Source organism: Paroedura picta, chromosome 12 (assembly GCF_049243985.1).
Source record: "Paroedura picta isolate Pp20150507F chromosome 12, Ppicta_v3.0, whole genome shotgun sequence".
NCBI classification, from domain to species: domain Eukaryota; kingdom Metazoa; phylum Chordata; class Lepidosauria; order Squamata; family Gekkonidae; genus Paroedura; species Paroedura picta.
The window spans coordinates 49,305,205-49,324,209 of record NC_135380.1 but is presented as its reverse complement, the minus strand read 5'-3'; the positions used below and the strand labels follow the sequence as shown (position 1 = coordinate 49,324,209).

Below are 19,005 nucleotides of genomic sequence, written 5' to 3'. Positions count from 1 at the left end.
CCCAAGAGCAACCCTATGCAAATGGGGACCTCTCAAGCCAAACACAGGCAAGTCCCATAGGGCAGACGACCGGACCCTCAACAAACCATCTTCTTGGACTGCAGCCCCCAGGGGGTGGCCAGCCTCAATGAGAGGCCACTCATTCCCCTGGCTTGGAGAAAGAAAGAAAGAAAGAAAGAAAGAAAGAAAGAAAGAAAGAAAGAAAGAAAGAAAGGAAGGAAGGAAGGAAGGAAGGAAGGAAGGAAGGAAGGAAGGAAGGAAGGAAGGAAGGAAGGAAGGAAGGAAGGAAGGAAGGAAGGAAGGAAGGAAGGCTCCTTCCTCACCAAGCCTCCCCAAGGACTGAAAATGGCACTGCATCCAGGACCAGCTCCAGGCCACGGCGCCATTTTTAGGTGACAAGAAAAGAAAGAGATTCCTGCTGCGCTTGGCTCCCCTCCCCCCACTAAGCTTCCCCAATCAAGTGCAGAACACTTTCTGTTTCAATTGGGAGGGGGGATAGAGGAAGACCCGAGTTCAAATCAATCTGAATTCAGCAGGATCCACAACAGAAAAAAAAGTGCAGAATCAGACCTGGTTTCTAATCCCTGCTCTGCCATAGAAGCTGGCTGGCCAGCCTTGGCCCAGTCATATACTTTCAGCCCACCCTACCTCGCAGGGTCGTAGAGAGGTAAGATAGAAAAGAGCAGAACAATGCATCCCCACTGGGCAGAAGGGGTGGGTATAAATGAACTAGCCACATACTAACTGGGAGCGTGATTCTGTGGGGCAAGCTGGCAAGTTACAGACTTGTGGGGCAATCTTCTCCTCCTTGGAAAGAGGCAAGGCAGAATGTCTGAGCTGTTGGCATCTTGTTTTAATCCCTGTGCTGAAAATATATTTACTGCCTGTTTTAGCATGGGGAGTATATTAAACTCCAGCAATGGAATTTAATTCCTTTACTTTCTCCCCCAGGCAATCCAAACACTCATCTATTGCATAAGTATCAGGGAATTATTTCCATACACCAGTCATTAATCCACAACATGCATAAGCTGCCTCCATGCCTTAAAATAAAGATAGGCCTGGTTGGGCTTGTTTCAGGGTGATTTTTTTTTTAGCTTAGATTTTCTCCGCACCGCATGTAGATCACCTAATCACGTCTTGAATTAATATTAAAATCAGCCATGGACATTAGCATTCAGAAAGAAGATCAGTCTGTTGCTAGCCTTATTAGCTGCAGAGAAGACAGCAGAAATTGCTGCTAAAATAGGAAACTAAATCCAGAGGTAGAAATAGATATATGTATTTTCTCATTTATTTTATTAATCTCCTTTGGCCAGGCTAATAGGAACCTTGTCCTCCCTGAATATCCGCTGAACAAAATACAAAGAACTGAGGAGTGGGGGAGGTGCCCTGGGGGAGAAAAGCCACCCCAAACTGGCAGAAAGAACAGATGTAATGAGATTTAATGGTAACTTGCTAATATTTCTCCTGCCTCTTCCTTTTTGCTGGGCTGGCCACATCCAGGCATAGTGGGAAGAGAGGGTTTTGCATCTTCTGGGGCTCACACACAATGTAATCTGCAGGAGAACAGACTGAGAAAACATAAACCCTTAATTATTCAAACAAACGATGCCAGGAGAGACTTACAAGAGGGAACAGGAGAGATGGGAGGTGCTCGCTAGCCAGAGCAGAAACAAGAAACAAACCAGCCAACAAAAGCCATAAGCTGTTAGAGGAAAAACAATGTGAGGGCAACACCCAACATTTCCATGGGTTCCTTGGCCCAGGTAGAATTCAGGTGAGTCATATCCAGGTTCCACCTAGGCCAGGAGAGGGGGATGTCCACATTCATAGAATCATAGGATCATAGAGTTGGCAGGGACCTCCAGGGCCATATAGTCCATCCTGCTGCACGATTCAGAAACTCACAACTACCTGCCCACCTACAGTGACCCCAATTCCCCCACTCCGAAGAGCGACCCCTACTCGCTCTATGCAGGCCTGCTCTTGTTTTTTATCCAGAAATTGCAGCTGGTGCAAAATGCAGCTGCCAGGGTCCTCACGGGAACACCCTGGAGTGCCCACATCCAGCCAGTGCTGAGGCAGCTGCATTGGCTGCTGTGCAGATCAGGTCCAAGGTTCTTAAGGCCCTTCGCGGTCTGCCACCGAACTATGCTGTGGTTTTAACGTTTTACCTTGTGGGGATTTATTTTATCCTGTAACCCAACAGAAGACGACTCGCTCAATGGACCTCCCCTCTGTTAATCTGTCCAAAATCCTCTAAAAACCACACAGACTAATGGCTTCTTTCCTCACGTAGAAATGGGTCCTCTGTGCTGTTAAGAATGCTCAAAAGGATCTTTCACTCAATTTTTTTCATAACTTATTAAAAAGAAAATGTTTCTGCAAATGTATAGATCATTTATGACCCCAAAAGAGCTCTCTAGAGTTGCCGGCCTCCAGGTGGAGTCTGGACCACTCAGGATTACAGCTGAATCCCAGATTACAGAGGTCAATTCCCTTGGAGAAAATGGCTGCCTTGGCAGGTGCATTCTGTGGCGTGATGACCCACTGAGGACCCTCCCTCCCAGCCTCCCCCCCAAATTCCAGGAATCCCCCACCTGGCAGATTTCTGCTGCAGATCCATGTACATTATGCATCAGAGGCCAGCTTTGCAAATCAAGTATCACGCGAGTGCAAAATATGGAGTCTCCATGCAGAAGGACTTGTGCCTTGTAGTGGAATCTGTGGCCAAGGAACCCAGCCCACTGCAACAGAACTGAAATGCTTCTCCACAGGCTGCCCTGCCACTCTGCCACCGGCTCACCTTTGGTGCTCTCCGGTGGCCACCATGGCTGGGGCTCTCCCTCAGCCTGGCACTGCGCAGCTGCTGCTGACAGCGCCCCCCAGCGGTGTTACGCATGGCAGGATCCCTGCCTTATGCCTTGGCACACTGTACTCCTTAACCAATAGCGCAGCGCGACAGTCTAGACTTGGGAGCAAGCTAGACACAGGACAGACCAAGTCACTCTGGCAGGGCAATGTCAGAGCAGACTCCATCTTGGGAACCAGGACAAGCCCAGGCTTGTTCTCAGCTACAGGTTTGGAAATCCAGGTGCCTCCATACCCTACTCTCGACCCCCCCCCATTGTATTTCTAAGTGAGTGGACTGGCTTCCTCCTGTTTGCCTAAGGGCTCCTAGGAAAATCCTTTGTCTTGCAACATTTTCACACTTGGCCCCTCTGCAATGGGAAATCTCTTCCCCACATCCTGCCAGCTAGACCTGATGGCTCTCTTCCTCAGAGCCATTAAAACCTTTATCCAAATCCATTTATGGCCATCCCCCTCCCCACTTGGCCAGGTATTGTCCTAATCTCCGGGGACCCTGGAAACTTCCAGCACATGCTTACCTGAGCCTTGTCACGTAGCCCCCTTCCCAAAACCCCATAAAAACTGTGGCTTCACACAGCCACTCTGAGTGTCTTCCAACCTGGGACCTCCCATGCTGGTTCATGCTTCTTCCTCTGACCCACCATTCCTCGGACAGGTAACTATCAAGCCTTCCACTCTTCCTCCCCCTTCTCTATATGACTGCTTGTAGGTGTGTTAGCTATTTGTGTGTCTTTTTTGTTGTTTTCCTTTCAATAAAGCTTATATTACTATTTTACCATTTACATCTGTGTTTACCTTGCGTTCCTACGGGTGTAATCAACCCTGGTATATATAGGCATTTCGATCCATAAACGCTAAGTTACCCCCCTCTCGCAGCATTTGGGCTAATCCTCCCCATAAGCTCAAAGATACGTGTTTTAGGACATGTGTCCACTCAATTTGCCTAACAGCGGGCGGCGGGAAATCAGGGGAAGTCAGGGGCGCCGGCGGGAAAGCAAGTGGAGCAGGGGCTCAGGTGGTGGCGACGTCCCTTGGCAAAAGACTACCCCCCCCCCCACCGGGCCTCGGTAAAATTGTCAAGCGTTGACCAGTCCCTGGTGATAAAAAGGTTGGCGATCATTGTTTTAAACCATGAAACGTCTTGAGAATTAGTTGGAAGTCTCGCTTCTTTCAACAAAAGAGATGCCTTCTTTTCACACAAAGGAAAATTAATACATAGAATCCACTCCCTCTAGCTAAGGAAGGTTTGTTATATTGTCCTTCCCCTGGAAGAGCTGAGGGGAGAGTACGTGTTTCCCCTTTCCCCAGCCTACTCTCACAAAAACTCAGTGAGGCTGATTAGGTGGACAGATTTACTGGCCCAAAGTCACCTGACCTGAAGTCAGGTTTCCTAGGTCTTAGCCCACCACTCTACCTGCTGCACCACCCTGCTTTAAAAGGAAATCAGACAAATTCATGGAGGATAAATGAAACAAGTGTTATTAGTATCAGTAACCCAAAGGAACCCAGTTTGCAGGCAGCATAACCCCCCCACCACCACCACCACACACACACACACACTGACACACACCACCTGAAACTTTGATCAGACAACAAAGGATGACAGTTTCTTGAGAGCTGCAAAGGCCCCATGCAAAGGGGCTGTCACCTTCTCCTCCAGCTCCAGCTCCCCACCAGCAACGTGACAGCAAAACCCCCACTGATCGATTGAGGAGTGTTATATAAATGCTAGGAATGGGAGAAACAGATATGCCTCCCCAGACACCCAAGAGGCCCTCCAAAAGCAAGCCCATACTTGCTGAAAAGATGCCAGCAGTCAGTCAAGGTGAGCAGAGGGCAGGTGGCACACAAGGAAGCTGGGCAGCCACGCCAGAAACCAGGGTAGGACTGCGCTCTTAGCAGGAGCCACCTGCGGGAGGGTACAGGGAGGGCAAAGGGACTTTTCAGGGCAAGGATCTTCCTTAGACAAGGCCTCTGCTGCAAGAAGCCCTATTATCTGAGGGAGAGAAGCCAGAAGGTCCTTCTTCCCACTTGTGGCCCCAAGCAAATGAGCACTTCCTGAGGTGAGTGGCCCTGAGGCACATCTGACAGCAAGTCTGGCCACATGGCCTCCTGTCTTGGGAGATTGTGACCTCCAAGCACAGCATCAATGCTTCTCTGGACCCCCTTCCAGCTCTGTCGATGCCTCATGGCCTCTGCATTTTTTCCTTGCTAGCTTCACCTTTCCCTTCTCAAACTCTGGATACATCAGCCAGTCCCTGCCATAACCTCCCCTCATGTTGTCATCTCGGCTCTCCCTCCCAGGAACTCAGGAGGGGTCTTCCCTACTCGTATGCTGCACACTGACATCTTTAGCAAGTGGGTGAGGCTCGGTGGCTTCTGATTGGCTGGGCAGATTGTTTTAAAAAACATATTCTTGGCAACAGCTGTCACCATAGCACAAGGATCTTCCTATATTAATTGGTTATTTGTTTATATTCCAGTTTGGTTATAAGGTCCTCCTCCCATTTCCTAAATGAGTCTTGTTTTATTATTCAATTATCGTGAAAGCTGTTTAAGGAGCCACCCTGGTTTCTCTAGGTTCTTCCCTGTTTTCCTTCTCAAGGGAATTTTCTGCGATTGTGCCTTCAGTATTTCACTATTGAGAAACTCCCAACCGTCTTGGACTTCCATCTCCTTAAGTTTTCAGACCATAGGATTCTACACAAGTTTGTTAAAATTCGCTCTTCTGAAGTCCAGCCTGTATGTCTGACTATGTACCTTTTTTTCTCTTCCCCAAGATCATAAGGTCCAAATCACTACCAGGTATGCCCACAACTTTTCCTCATTAACCAGTTCTTATCTATTGGTAAGAATCAAATCTAAAACAGCAGACCCCCTGGTTGCCCCTTTCCACTTTCTGGGAAATGAAGTTGTCAGCAAGAGAAGTCAAGAATTTATAGGACTTTTCATTTTTAGCAGAGCTGGTGTTTTAATATATATCTGGGTAACTGAAGTCTCCCATGACCATTCAGTCTTGTCTTTCTGCAAACTTTGTAATCTGGCCTAGGAACATCCCACCCAAGTCCTCTGCCTGGCCTGGCAGTCTATAGCAGAACCCCACCATAATAGCACTATTATTTACTACTCCTTTTATTTTTACCCAAAGACTCTCAGTGAAACTCTCATGTTCAGACACATGTATTTCCTCATATGTAAATATATTCTTAAAATATAGTGCTACTCCTCCCCTTTTTCTGTCTCTTCTAAATAAATCCTATTATTATCTCACCAGGTTTCTGTAATACCTATTAGATCATAATCCCCTTTGTTTATTAGGCCTTCCCATACTTTGCACATGAATCCTTCATACCAGCACCCCAGGGTTGTAACTTTTGAACTTTCCCTTTAAGTTAAGAGTTCCCTGTATGTGTGCCATTCCCTTTACATCCGCAGTGTTCCCCTCTACAGTTATCACCATCAAACTAGGCTTTGAATGTACGTCTCGCCCTCCCATTGGACTTAGTTGAAAGCCCTCCTCACCAGGTCCGCAAGACTCTTCGCAAAGACATTTTTTCCCACCATTGTGAGGTGCAAACCCTCTCCGGATTGAACAGCCTCATCATGCTAGTGCGTTCCATGGTCCAAAAACCCAAACCTTTCCCAATGACACCAACGTAGTTAATCATTTATCTGCATTATTTTCTTTCCCTTCCTAAGTCTCGGCCATTAACAGGAAGAACAAATGAAAATACCCCCTGCACTCCCAAGTCCTTCACTCTCGCCCCCCCCCCAAGGCCACAAAGTCTCTTTTAATATGCTCCATGCTGCACTGTCCTAACACATTGGGGAGCAGAAGAGGTGGTCCTCTCATCCCCAGGGGCCTGTGAAACATCTTCTGTGCTTCGGGGGAGTTGGGGGAATAGCCCTTGTTCCTGTGGTCCAGAGTCACTATCTACAGGCAGATCCTGGAAACGATTCCTGAGTGTCAGAGGGGCAGAACATCTGCTTATTTTTTGACACTTCTGGGTAACGTTCTTCCAACCACTGTCCTCTTGTATTGGATTCTCCTTTAATTGTTGAGACATCTTCCCACCTCTCCCAAATGCCACTGTGTCATTTTCACAAGTGCCTGAAGACTCAACAAGGCTTGAGACCCCTGTACTACTTAGTACATTACTGTCTGCTTGACCTATAGCACTACTAATGAGTAACTAAAACTAGTGTGTAATTGTCCTGGGCTGCCTTCACCAAGATATTCCTTCCTTCCTCTCCACCCCCCCCCTCCTCTTATATTTAAATGGTAAACTGTGTGGGGCAGAGACCTTTATCTTCTGATGCTATTCTGTAAAGTGCCACATTTATTGATGGGGCTATTTAAATAACAATATTTCGTTCCATCAGATGCTTGGTGACTTAGAGTACAGAAGTTACACCTATAAGAAATGCATATGGTACAGCTATGGCAGATGCTCTCACCTGCCTGTCAAAAAGAAAATGAAATGTTCTTGTACAGTTTCTCCTTGATAGCCTAGTTTCTTCGCACAAGGAAGATTTTTTTTAACCACAGAAAGGATTTCAGCCATATGGTTTCCTCTCCCACAGCCACGCCCACCTAAGAGGAGCCGTTCTGAAAGGGGCCAATTGGCTCACAAACCTTGAGAAAAGGGTCTACGATCAGCATCAGGTGGGAAGTTGGGGAGGCACCAGGTCCTGGGAAAGGAGGGGGGGATGGAGGAGGAGGAACGAGTCAGGAAGCCACGGAAGGGAAGCCGCGGGATAAGCAGGGCTTTTATCACAAGGGTCGTGTCACGTGTTTAGACTGAGACACAGAGACGCACAGGATGAAAAGGGATGTCTGACCTGCCCCCACAATTGCCCTTCACAATCCAAATGATACACTAAACACTCATTCATTCATTCCATTCCATTTCTATGTACCACCTTCCCCAGAGGCTCAGGGGAGTTTACATAGAACAAAGGAAGAGGAACATACAGAGAAGTCCTTAATCATTAATCAAAGAAAAAAGGAGCAATAAATGGAAAACAGTAGAACAATAAATTCCTAACTAAAACACGTTGGTGGACCTATGAATGGTGTGTACAGGCATTAGTTTCAGTTTCATGGGAGGGAGGCTTGGGGGCCAAGTGGGAGAAGTTGGAGCTAGTGGATCTCAAACTGAATGCCTGGCGGAAGAGCACCTTTTTTCAGGCTCTGCAGAATTGTTCTATATCAGCTAGGGCCCTGATCTCCTCTGGGAGCTCATTCCACCAGGTGGGGGCCAAAACGGACAAAGTTCTGGCCCTGGCTGAGGTCAAGCAAGCTTCCGTGGGACCAGGGATCACCAGGCGGTTGGAGGTGGTGAAATGTAACGCTCTTTGAGCTATGTTGACAGGGAGGAGGTCCCTCAGGTACAGTGGCCCCTGACTGCATATGGTCTTAAAGGTAATTACCAGAACCTTAAGTGTGATCTGGAATTTGACTGGAAGTCAGCAAACTTGTTAGAGAATGGGCTAGATGTGGGACCTCCGAGATGTTGCTGTGAGGATCCTGGCCGCTGCATTTTGGACCAGGTCAAGGTTAAGAGCAGGCCTGCATACAGCGAGTTATAGAAGTCCAGTCTGGAGGTGGCCATTACGTGGATCACTAGGGATAGGTGTTCCGCAGCCAAGTAGGGCGCTAGTAGGGCTTGGTGAAGGTGATAGAATGCCAGCTGCGCTACTCTCATGACCTGAGCCTCCACTGAGAATCATGCCCAGGTTCCTGGCGGAGTGAGCCACTGATAGCTGTACTCCGTCCAGGTTGGCGAGGTGCGCTTCCTCGCTTGGACCCTTCTTACCCAGCCACAGGACCTCCACCTTTGAAGGGTTGAGCTTCTGATGATTCTGCTTGAGCCACCTCGTCACTGCTTCCAGGCAGCTGGCTAATGCTTCTGGGGGAGAATCAGGGCAGTCTTCCATCAGGAGGAGGAGCTGGGTGTCATCAGCATATTGGTGTCAACCCAATCCAAACTTCTGCACCAGTTGGACAAGAGGGTGCATGAAGATGCTGAATAGGACTGGAGAGAGAACCACTCCCTGAGGGACTCCACAAGCAAGCTGATGGTAGGTTAATGGACTCTTTTCTATTGCCGCGATCCTGGAGAAAGAAGGTCAGCCATTGACAGGCAGTCCCCTGAGTTAGGAGCTTGCGATTGAATGTGCTGATCGAATGTGCTGAACGCTGCTGAGAGGTTTAATAACAAGAGCAGCGCTGACCTGCTCCGATCCAATCGGTGACGGAGGTCGTCCGTCAGGGTGACTAGCGCTGTTTCTAGCCCATGGCCAGGCCGGAAACCTGACTGCGACAGGTCTAAGACTGAAGCTTCCTCCAAGAATGCTGACAATCCGTCTGTTACATGATGTTATAGTGCCACAAAGCCAATGAGCTCTGACTATATGGTGATATTTCAGGGTCGAAACCCTTCCTGTGTAAGATAGGAGCATTTTAATGTCCCCTTGTGCAACTGAAATCCTCCCAAATGAGATCTTCTGGAGAGTCCACTAGACTTGGTCCCATGATTATGGAACGCCCGCTCCCAGCCCCCCCCCCTTTCAATCTTCAGGAGGCAGCTGAAGACAGTTTTTGGAGGACTGTATTTCATTTACTGGCACTATTAGTTGAGATTTTAAGTTGTGATTTTTAATAATAATTTTATCCACAGCCAGAGGAGAAAGGTGGCTAATAAATGTTTTTACAAATTAACTAAATAACACATGCACTTCCAGCATGACATTACTTTTAAGACCTCAAAATCATGCTGGCAAATTGCATTCCAGGAGTTTGCTGGTGATCTGCAACCGAAGGGGTGGGCTTGCCAACCTCTGCTGCCCTCCGTTCTGCTCTCAAAACCCGACAGGTCTTGAGCTGGCCATGGGCGAGAGGATGCCACCACCAGAGAGCAGCCCCAGGGATTCTGGAAGTATGGAAATCAAACACCCTGGCTTATGCTTCCCACAGCTGTTTCTTGCTAATACCTGAATAATGATCTTTCAAAAAAGAAATCAGAAAAGAAAGGGCTTTTTTTTCAGCTGTCAGTTATATAACATCTACCCCCCCTCCGAAGTATTACATTCCATCCTGAATAGCAGATCACCAGCAGGCTATAAAACTCCCACAAATAAAATTGCAGTCTTTTGTTATAACAAGAAGCCCCAAGTAAGCAGTCATTGTTGCCTTCGCCAGGTCTCTTGTCAAAGTCTGCAGAGAGACACCTCAAGGCTGACTTTAATTACTGCCCAGGATGTGGCTCCATTTCTCTCTCCCTCTCCCACCCCCCCCCCCTTTGTACTTAGTATTCCCATCAAAGGGGCAACTAACTGCAGCTCTTTCTGCTATTGTTGTTTTAAACTCCCAGAGCACATTTTTTAAAGTTCTTCCAAGGCAAACTATTCCCCTGCTGAGATTTTGCTCCCAACATAAATGTCATTTGAAAAAAACAAACCCAAGGAGGCCTGCCAGTGAGATGCCAGGGCAGCAAGCTCAGCCACTGAAATAGTAAGAAATAAAATTGACTTTCTAAACCCACAAAATGCTTATTTACCATTTCCTTATCCCAATCTCAATTCCACCCAACACAGGCCACTGTGTGGGAGTGGTGGGCTATAAACTGGACTATAAATAAAAAATTAAAATAAAAGCAGCCTCTTCCCACATTTAAAATCTGCACACAGGGCTGTGCCTTTATGGGACAAGCCAAGCAAAAAGGTCGAAAGTATCAGCTACATGGGAGGAAATTATGGAGGGTTTTTTTTAAAGCAAATGCACTTGGGGCTCATCATGGCCGCTATCCATGTGGCCTCTTAAGAGAACATCAGAAAACTCTGTGGTCCACTTGGCTGCTCTTTCCCGGTAGACATGCAAGAATTCCACTTTTACTAGAGTGTGAGGGGAAATGGCTCTCCTTGCCATCCAGCTTTGTTCTCAAACAGGAACATACATACATGAAGCCGCCTTTTGCTGAACCAGACACTTCGTCTGTCCATACTGTCTACTCAGACTGGTAGCACCTCTCCAGGGCCTCAGGCAGAGCACTTTAACATCGCCCCTGACAGATCCTTTTAAATAGAGTTGCATGTGATTGAACCTGGAACCTTCATTCACCTGAAAACCTTGGGGTACTTGTGAATTGTAACCTAAACATGAACAGGTAGTGTGATGCAGCGGTAAAAAAGACGAATGGGTGGTTGTATTATGTTGATCGGTGGTTCTTAACCTTCCTAATGCTGCGACCTTTTAATACAGTTCCTCATATTGTGGTGACCCCCCAAACCATAAAATTATGCAAGTGCTCTTTCACAGAAATTAAACCAAGATTGACCAATGGAATGAAGATCCATTGTTCACGATTGTATATATATAAATTGTTTTTTCCTCAGTTCAGCTCTGCCTCTTGTCCCACCATGCCGATCTTGCTCTTTTCTGCTGCTCTAGACAGGCAAACGTTCTATCTTGATCTACCCCGCAGGGCTGTTGTGTGGATGGCGCCCCCCGCCAACCCGGCCAAGCTGCTTGCCCTGCCGCAACCCCTGCCGTGAAAGGGCCTGCCGTGAAAGGGCCATTCAACCCCCAAAGGGGTCCCGACCCCTAGGTTGAGAACCACTGATGTAGACTAACAGATCTCCAGCACCACATTCTACAAACCACGATTGTCAGACCCCACATGGAATGCCACACATAAATAAAATAATGAACGAATAACCCACAAATCTATGTAGACTAATGCATGTTTTAGGCTGATCCAGCATTAAGCATGGGAAGGACTAGATGGCCTGTATGGCCCCTTCTAACTTTATGATTCTATTCTGTTTTATTTCCCAGTAACCTTGATATAGTTACCTTATGTCTACTAGCATCATGTCAGCCTATTATCTGAGAAACCCAGGTTTAGATGTCGACTCTGCCATGGCAGCTAGCTGGATGACCTTGGGCCAGTCATACTCTTTCAGTCAAACCTACCTCACAGGGTTGTTGTGAAGATTTAATGGAGGAGAAGATAATGATGCCAGCTGCTTTGGCTCCCCATTGGTGAGGAAGGCACAATATAAACCCGCTTGGTGTAATCGTGAAGAGAGGCAACTTCTAATCTGGATAGCTGGGTTCGATTTTCTGCTCCTCCACATGCTGGGTTAGTTGAAGTCCTGATAAAGCTGTTCTCACAGAGATTGGGAGATGAAGGGAAAGTTGTTTGTAAGCCACTTTGGGACTCTTTCAGGTAGTGAAAAGCGAGTTATAAAAACTCTTCTTCTGTAGTTGTTGTTAGGTGCAAAGTCGTGTCCGACCCATCGCGACCCTATGACCAATGATCCTCCAGGCCTTCCTGTCCTCTACCATTCCTTGAAGTCCTTTTAAGTTCACACCGACTGCTTCAGTGACTCCATCCAGCCACCTCATTCTCTGTCGTCCCCTTCTTCTTTTGTCCTACATCGCTCCCAGCATTAGGCTCTTCTCCAGGGAGTCCTTCCTTCTCATGAAGTGGCCAAAGTATCTGAGTTTCATCTTCAGGATCTGGCCTTCTAAGGAGCAGTCAGGGCTGATCTCCTCTAGGACTGACCGGTTTGTTCACCTTGCAGTCCAAGGGACTCATAGGAGTCTTCTCCAGCACCAGAGTTCAAAAGCCTCATTTCTTTGACGCTTGGCCTTTCACTAAACAAAGTAAATAATAAATACTGCCTAACCTGTAGCTGCCCTTTATTTCATGAGTTGGCATAATCCCTGTCTGAGCATCTGCCTACAGGAACACCACAGTTCCTTGACAAGGAACTTGGAGGAAGGATGACCCGGGAAACTACAGACCAGTGAGTCTGGCCTCTGTTGTGGGTAAGATAATGGAGCAGATATTAAAGGGAGTGATCTGCAAACATCTGGAGGACAATTTGGTGATCCAAGGAAGTCAGCATGGATTTGTCTCCAACAGGTCCTGTCAGACCAACCTGGTTTCCTTTTTTGACCAAGTAACAGGTTTGCTGGATCGTGGAAATTCGGTTGATGTCATTTACTTGGATTTTAGTAAAGCTTTTGACAAGGTTCCCCATGATGTTCTGATGGATAAGTTGAAAGATTGCAATCTGCATTTTCAGACAGTTAGGTGGATAGGGAATTGGTTAGAGAACCGCACTCAAAGAGCTGTTGTCAGTGGTGTTCCATCAGACTGGAGAGAGGTGAGTAGCGGGGTACCTCAGGGCTCGGTGCTCGGCCCGGTACTTTTTAACATATTTATTAATGATCTAGATGAGGGGGTGGAGGGTTTGCAGATGACACCAAATTGGGAGGACTGGCAAATACTCCGGAAGATAGAGACAGAGTTCAACGAGATCTGATCACAATGGAAAAATGGGCAAATGAGAACAAGATGCAGTTTAATAAAGATAAGCGTAAAGTTCTGCATCTGGGTCAGAAAAATGAAGAGCATGCCTACTGGATGGGGGATACACTTCTAGGTAACACTGTGTGTAAACGAGACCTTGGAATACTTGTGGATTGTAAACTAAACATGAGCAGGCAGTGTGATGCAGCGGTAAAAAAGATGAATGCCATTTTGGGCTGTATCAACAGGGGCATCACATCAAAATCACAAGATGTCATAGTCCCATTGTATACAGGTCAGACCACACCTGGAGTACTGTGTGCAGTTCTGGAGGCCTCACTTCAAGAAGGACGTAGATAAAATTGAAAGGGTACAGAGGAGAGCGATGAAGATGATCTGGGGCCAAGGGACCAAGCCCTATGAAGATAGGTTGTGGGACTTGGGAATGTTCAGCCTGGAGAAAATGAGGTTGAGAGGGGACATGATAGCCCTCTTTAAGTATTTGAAAGGTTGTCACTTGGAGGAGGGCAGGATTCTGTTTCTGCTGGCTGCAGAGGAGAGGACACGCAGTAATGGGTTTAAACTTCAAGTACAACGATATAGGCTAGATATCAGGAAAAAGTTTTTCTCAGTCAGAGTAGTTCAGCAGTGGAATAGGCTGCCTAAGGAGGTGGTGAGCTCCCCCTCACTGGAAGTCTTCAAGCAAAGGCTGGATACACACTTTCCTTGGATGTCATCGTCGTCATCGTCCTTCTATTGTTCTGATACCCATTTTTGGGAAATAACATTGTTACTGCCTAGGGTTACAAGATTTCCCCTTTTTAGCAGATGTTTCCTTTTTTAGTGTCTGTCCTCTTTCAGGCTCTTTAAATAAAAACTGATGAAAATGCCATCATCTTGGGTTGGAAGCTTAGGAATATTCCTAGTTAGCAGCAATGATCACAGCTTCAATAGCAAAGGTATTTAAAATAAGATTTGAACCAGTGATCACTTGTTTGAAGTAGTGAAATATGCCTTCTTTTTTGCTTTTCAAAATATGGTAACCCTATTACTATCAGAATTTTGAGGTGCCCTGACACACTTCAGGTATCCTCCAGTGCACACTGTAAACACATAAGTTGTATTAGAAGTGGTAAGTGGACCCCAAACAAGTTTGCTAAATTTCCATACCATTACATTATAGGTAATGCCCATTTTTCACCACTAGATGGCAAGTAAACGGGGCACTATCAGCTACAGCACCGGGTGAAACTCTGCTTCAGGCCCCTTTCGTCTGGGTGAGCAGAGTTTCTGGGGTCCAGGGCAAAGCCACATGACAGGACCAGGAACACTAAACTGTTTTGTCAAGGATCTTTTGCTATCTGGCTGGAAAGCTCCTGTTTATATTTTCTGTATTTATGGCAATGGAAGATGTGGAGCATAAATTTGCTGCTCTTTAGAAACTGCCACAAAACTACTGGTAGTTCGTATTAACAAGGACTAAACAGCCAATAAGCACGCCACAAATAGGGCTTCACTCCATGCAAGGACTCCAGGCAAGCAGTCTTCCACTGCTACGGTCATTTTTCACCCAGTCTGAAGACCTGGCAAAGGATCCACATTTTGAAAAACAAAACCCAGAGAAACACCTAAATGTTTTGGAGGATGTGGCTTCGGCAAGAGAAAGCCTGGAAATCCAAATAAACTCAACTGCTGTCTGAAGGAAAACACGCACCCAGAGCAGACAACTGTTTCTGACTCCGTCTGGGCAGAAAGAACATGTTGCCAAATCAGCCTCCAGCAGCCAAAAAAAGAGCCCACCAGTCCTAATTTTTAAAAGCAGATGGCTGAGTGTGAAAATTAACACATACAGGAAATAGCAAGCATTTGGGGCCAAATCCTCTACTTGGTAACTCCCTTAGCAGCTTGCCAGACATTAACAGAAATTGCCACTTCCCACAATTTCAGAACAGCAATAAAGCCAAGAATATCCCATGGTTTTTGCCTCACTTTTATCCAGACGGGAAACATGGGTCAGTTTGGACTGATGGGTTCCAATCCACAATGGCCGTCAGCAACCCAATCCCAAACAACCTGTCAATGGAGTTGTGAGAGAAACATGGGCTGGAGGCACAAAGCCCTTCTGTCTCTGCAGCAGCCAGCAGTTGAAAGATAGTGGCTTGGTAGGCAACTGGATGGCCAAGCCCTGGACAAAAGGCTTCAACTTTCCTTCGTGCTCCTGCACACTCCTCCTTATCCATGGAGATGAGCATCTGAACTAACAACAGTGCAGTACCTGACATCGTAAAATTCCTTTGCCAAAAGTTGTTTTATCTTCTTTCAGCAGGTTGTTCAGTAAGGGCACTCCTTCTCAATAGTGTACCATGCCCCCAAAACCTTTTCCCTTCTGTAGTGTATTCGGGGGGGGGGGGGGGGGGGGGGTCAATTGCTGAGATGGCATCTACCTTCTTTCTGTCAAGATTCAACTTTGTGACATCCAAAGTAGAAAATGAGCTCTTTCTGGCATAGGAGACATTTGCTTTCATTTGATTTTAAGCCTGCTTCCTTCGCAGTTGCTAGGACTTTGTTTAGTCTGTCATCATGTTCTTCTTCGGAACAGCCGTATACCAAAACATCATCCATAAATACAGGTGTTACAACACTTCTGTCATTTCCCTTTGAAACAATTCTGGGGTACTAGAAATCCTAAAAGGTAATCTGTGGGGGGAAAGTCTCCCAAATGGCGTGATGAACTCGGTTAATTTGACAAACACCTGTTAGTCATGGGAGGACATCATCTATCTATATTTCTATATTTCGCTTTGTACTGCTTTAGTCAGCTGTTTCAAGTCTACACACATATGTACAATGCCATCCTTTTTTGGTTATTGGCACCACCAGGGCACAGAAGTCTGTAGGGTCTGTAGCTGGTTCTATTTCACCACATGTGACTATCCTATTTAGTTCCGCTGTACTTTTGGGAGTTAAAAGATTGATATTGTTCTGACTGCAGACAGAATAGGGCACAGCTTCTCCTTTGAGCCTTACCTGCATTGGAGCACTTTCCAAAGATCCGATCTTGTTCAAAGCTCTTCTAGGCAATGGAAGTATCACGGGGACGTTTTTGGCCAGAGCAAGAACTCCTGCAGAGTTTGAGTAGTGTCTTCCAGGCTGTTGAGGGACTGCAGATGTCTGTCACAGATTGGGAAGGGGCTATTGAAACATCTATAGACTTACATTGGCTTCAGTGTCAATTCTGAATTTCACTGGGAGGCCATGAATCTATAGTTAAGCTTCCCATGGGTCAGAAGGATTACTGAAAAAGGAGCCAGCTTGGTGTAGTGGTCAGGATTGTGGACTTCTAATCTGGTGAGCCAGATATGATTCCCCGCTCTCCCACATGCAGCCAGCTGGGTGACCTTCGGCCCCCCACAGCACTAATAAAGCTGTTCTGGCAGCTTTATGCTCCTCTTCCTTCTTACTGGCCCCAGAAGAAACTGGTCATTGGCATTCTCTTGCCGGACTATTTCCTGCAACCTTGAGTGTGAAAGACCACTGCAAAGTGCCCTACTTTCTTGCACTTGTGGCCCTTTGGAGTCTTTGCCAGGATATCTCCCCCATATTTGCCCTTTTCCACTGTGCCCTTATGAGCCTCTTGTGGTACAGAGTGGTAAGGTCTCCAAACCCCTCACTATCTTATTTGCCCTCCTCTGGACACGCTCCACTTTGTCTACATCCCTCTTCAACTAGGGTGCCCAAAAATAAACACAGTACTCCAAGTGAGGCCGAACCAGAGCAGAGTAAAGCGGTACCATCATCTCCCGTGATCTGAACACGTTATCCGTTTGATACAGCCCCAAATCCCATTTGCCTTTTTAGCCACTGAGTCACACTGTTGACTCATGTTCAATATGTGGTCTATTAAGACTCCTAGATCCTTTTCGCACATGCTACTGCCAAGACAAGTCTCCCCCATCCTATATTGGTGTGTTTGGTTTTTCCTACCTAAATGCAGAACTTTACATTTGTCCCTATTGAATTTAACTTTATTCTGTTTAGATCAGTTGTCAAGCCTATCAATTTGTTAAACATTTATTGGGTGACATGACCACATATGGCCACGTTGACCCTCCCCCTTCCAAAATGGCCAATGATGGACCTGGATGGGGTGAGAAGGAGAGGGGCCTGGGTGGGCACGTATCAAATTCAAAACATTTAACGCTATATAAAAGGATGTCTGCGCGGAAATGAGTAATAACAGTTACACATAGATACAATAGATAAAAGATAAAAATAAGTAATATCCAGTTATACATTCCTCCATAATCTTCTTTAAACCGCCCGTGGCGCCGCGGGCGCCACGGACGAAATAAATGGTTAAGGGGTTCTAAGGTGGGATTTGTCCGTGATGAGGAAGGGTCCGGATTGGACCCTTCCCCGGGACAGACATTCGGAGGGACCCATCGGCAGGCGCGCAGCGCCTGCCGATGGGTCCCTCCGATTCCCAGCCCCAGCAACTGCGAGCCGCGCGCAGCGCAGCTCACAGTTGCTCCCTTTCCCGCCGGGCTGACGCGTCGGAGGCGCAAAGCGCCTCCGACGCATCAGCCCGGCCGCAAGGTACCCCCCGGCAGCCGCGCAGAGGCGGGCGGGGCGGCGCTGTTGATGGCGTTGAAGTCGCAGGCGCGCCGGGTGGTGCGAAGGCGGGCGGAGGCGCTGGCGGCCAAGCGGCGGAGCTCCGAGCCCAGCACCGCCGAGCCCAGCGGGGGCCGCCCCACGCCACACGTCGCGCGCCAGACCCACCTGCTGCGTCTGCAGCGCCCGCAGATGCCAGCACAGGCCCCGCGCCCGGCCCCACAGCGCCACCCGACGCGCCCCGCGCCGCCGCCGCCCCGCCCGCCTCCGGCACCGCCGCCGCCGCCACCATCCCAGCCCGCGCCCGCCGCCACGGCCTCCCTCACGGCGCACGGGCAGGCGGACGCCCAGCCCATGGGCCTCCCTCAGCCCCGTGCACGCATGCCGCCGCCGGAGGGAGCCCCCGGCAGTCGCGCAGAGCGCGGCTGCCGGGGACTCCCTGCCCACCAAATGACCGCCGCCCGGGGGAGACACCCCATCTCTAATCCTTTCCCACCTGGGGTCCCTTCCCGATGGCCATTCCCCACCGCCGCTTCCCCGCACCCACAAACACACAAACACACACACACACACAGCCTCACCACCCAAACCCCCATAGCCACCCCCTTGCCCCGCCGCCACTTCCCAGCGAACACAGACACACACACACACACACACAGCCACCCACCGACCGCGCTCTGCCACCCCTTCCCCCACCAAACACATCCACGCACACACTCCTCTCTACCCCTTCTTCCCTCGCCACCTCCCCCTCCCCATTCGCCGCCCGCGATTCCTCCCCACGATTCCCCCCCAACCTTCACACACACACTGGCCCCTGCCCTTTCACCTACCTCTCTGTCTGCCTTCCTTTCTTCCTTCTTACTTCCTGACTTCCTCTCCCCCACTCCACACATCCAAGCACACACTCCTCTCTACCCCCTCTTTTCTCCCCACCTCCCCCTCCCGATTCGCCCCCCATTCTCCCCCAACCTACGCCCCCTGTCCCCTCCCCTTTCACCCACCTCTCTGCCTTCCTTCCTTCCTTCCTTCCTTCCTCCTTCCTTCCTTCCTTCTTACTTCCTGACTTCCTCCATTTCTCCATCTCCTTCCTGTCTCTCTGTCTTTCCATCTTACTTGCTTCCTGTCTCTCTCCTTTACTTCCTTTCTTTCTCCCTTCTACCCATCCCTTCAACCACCCCTTGCCCTTTTTTCT

The 19,005-nt window shown here is 48.1% G+C and overlaps 1 protein-coding gene across 3 annotated transcripts in view; it reads right to left on the bottom strand.

Annotated features, from left to right (window-relative positions):
* Nucleotides 1-19,005, bottom strand: part of FAM163B (family with sequence similarity 163 member B) — a 77,539-nt gene that overhangs the window by 46,108 nt on the left and 12,426 nt on the right. The window contains exon 2 of one of the 3 annotated variants that reach the window (XM_077306734.1): nucleotides 16,227-16,349. The exons of the other annotated variants lie outside the window; for them this stretch is intronic. The gene's annotated coding sequence lies outside the window, so the exon portion shown is untranslated. The remainder of the gene's footprint in view (nucleotides 1-16,226; nucleotides 16,350-19,005) is intronic. 3 annotated transcript variants of the gene reach the window in all.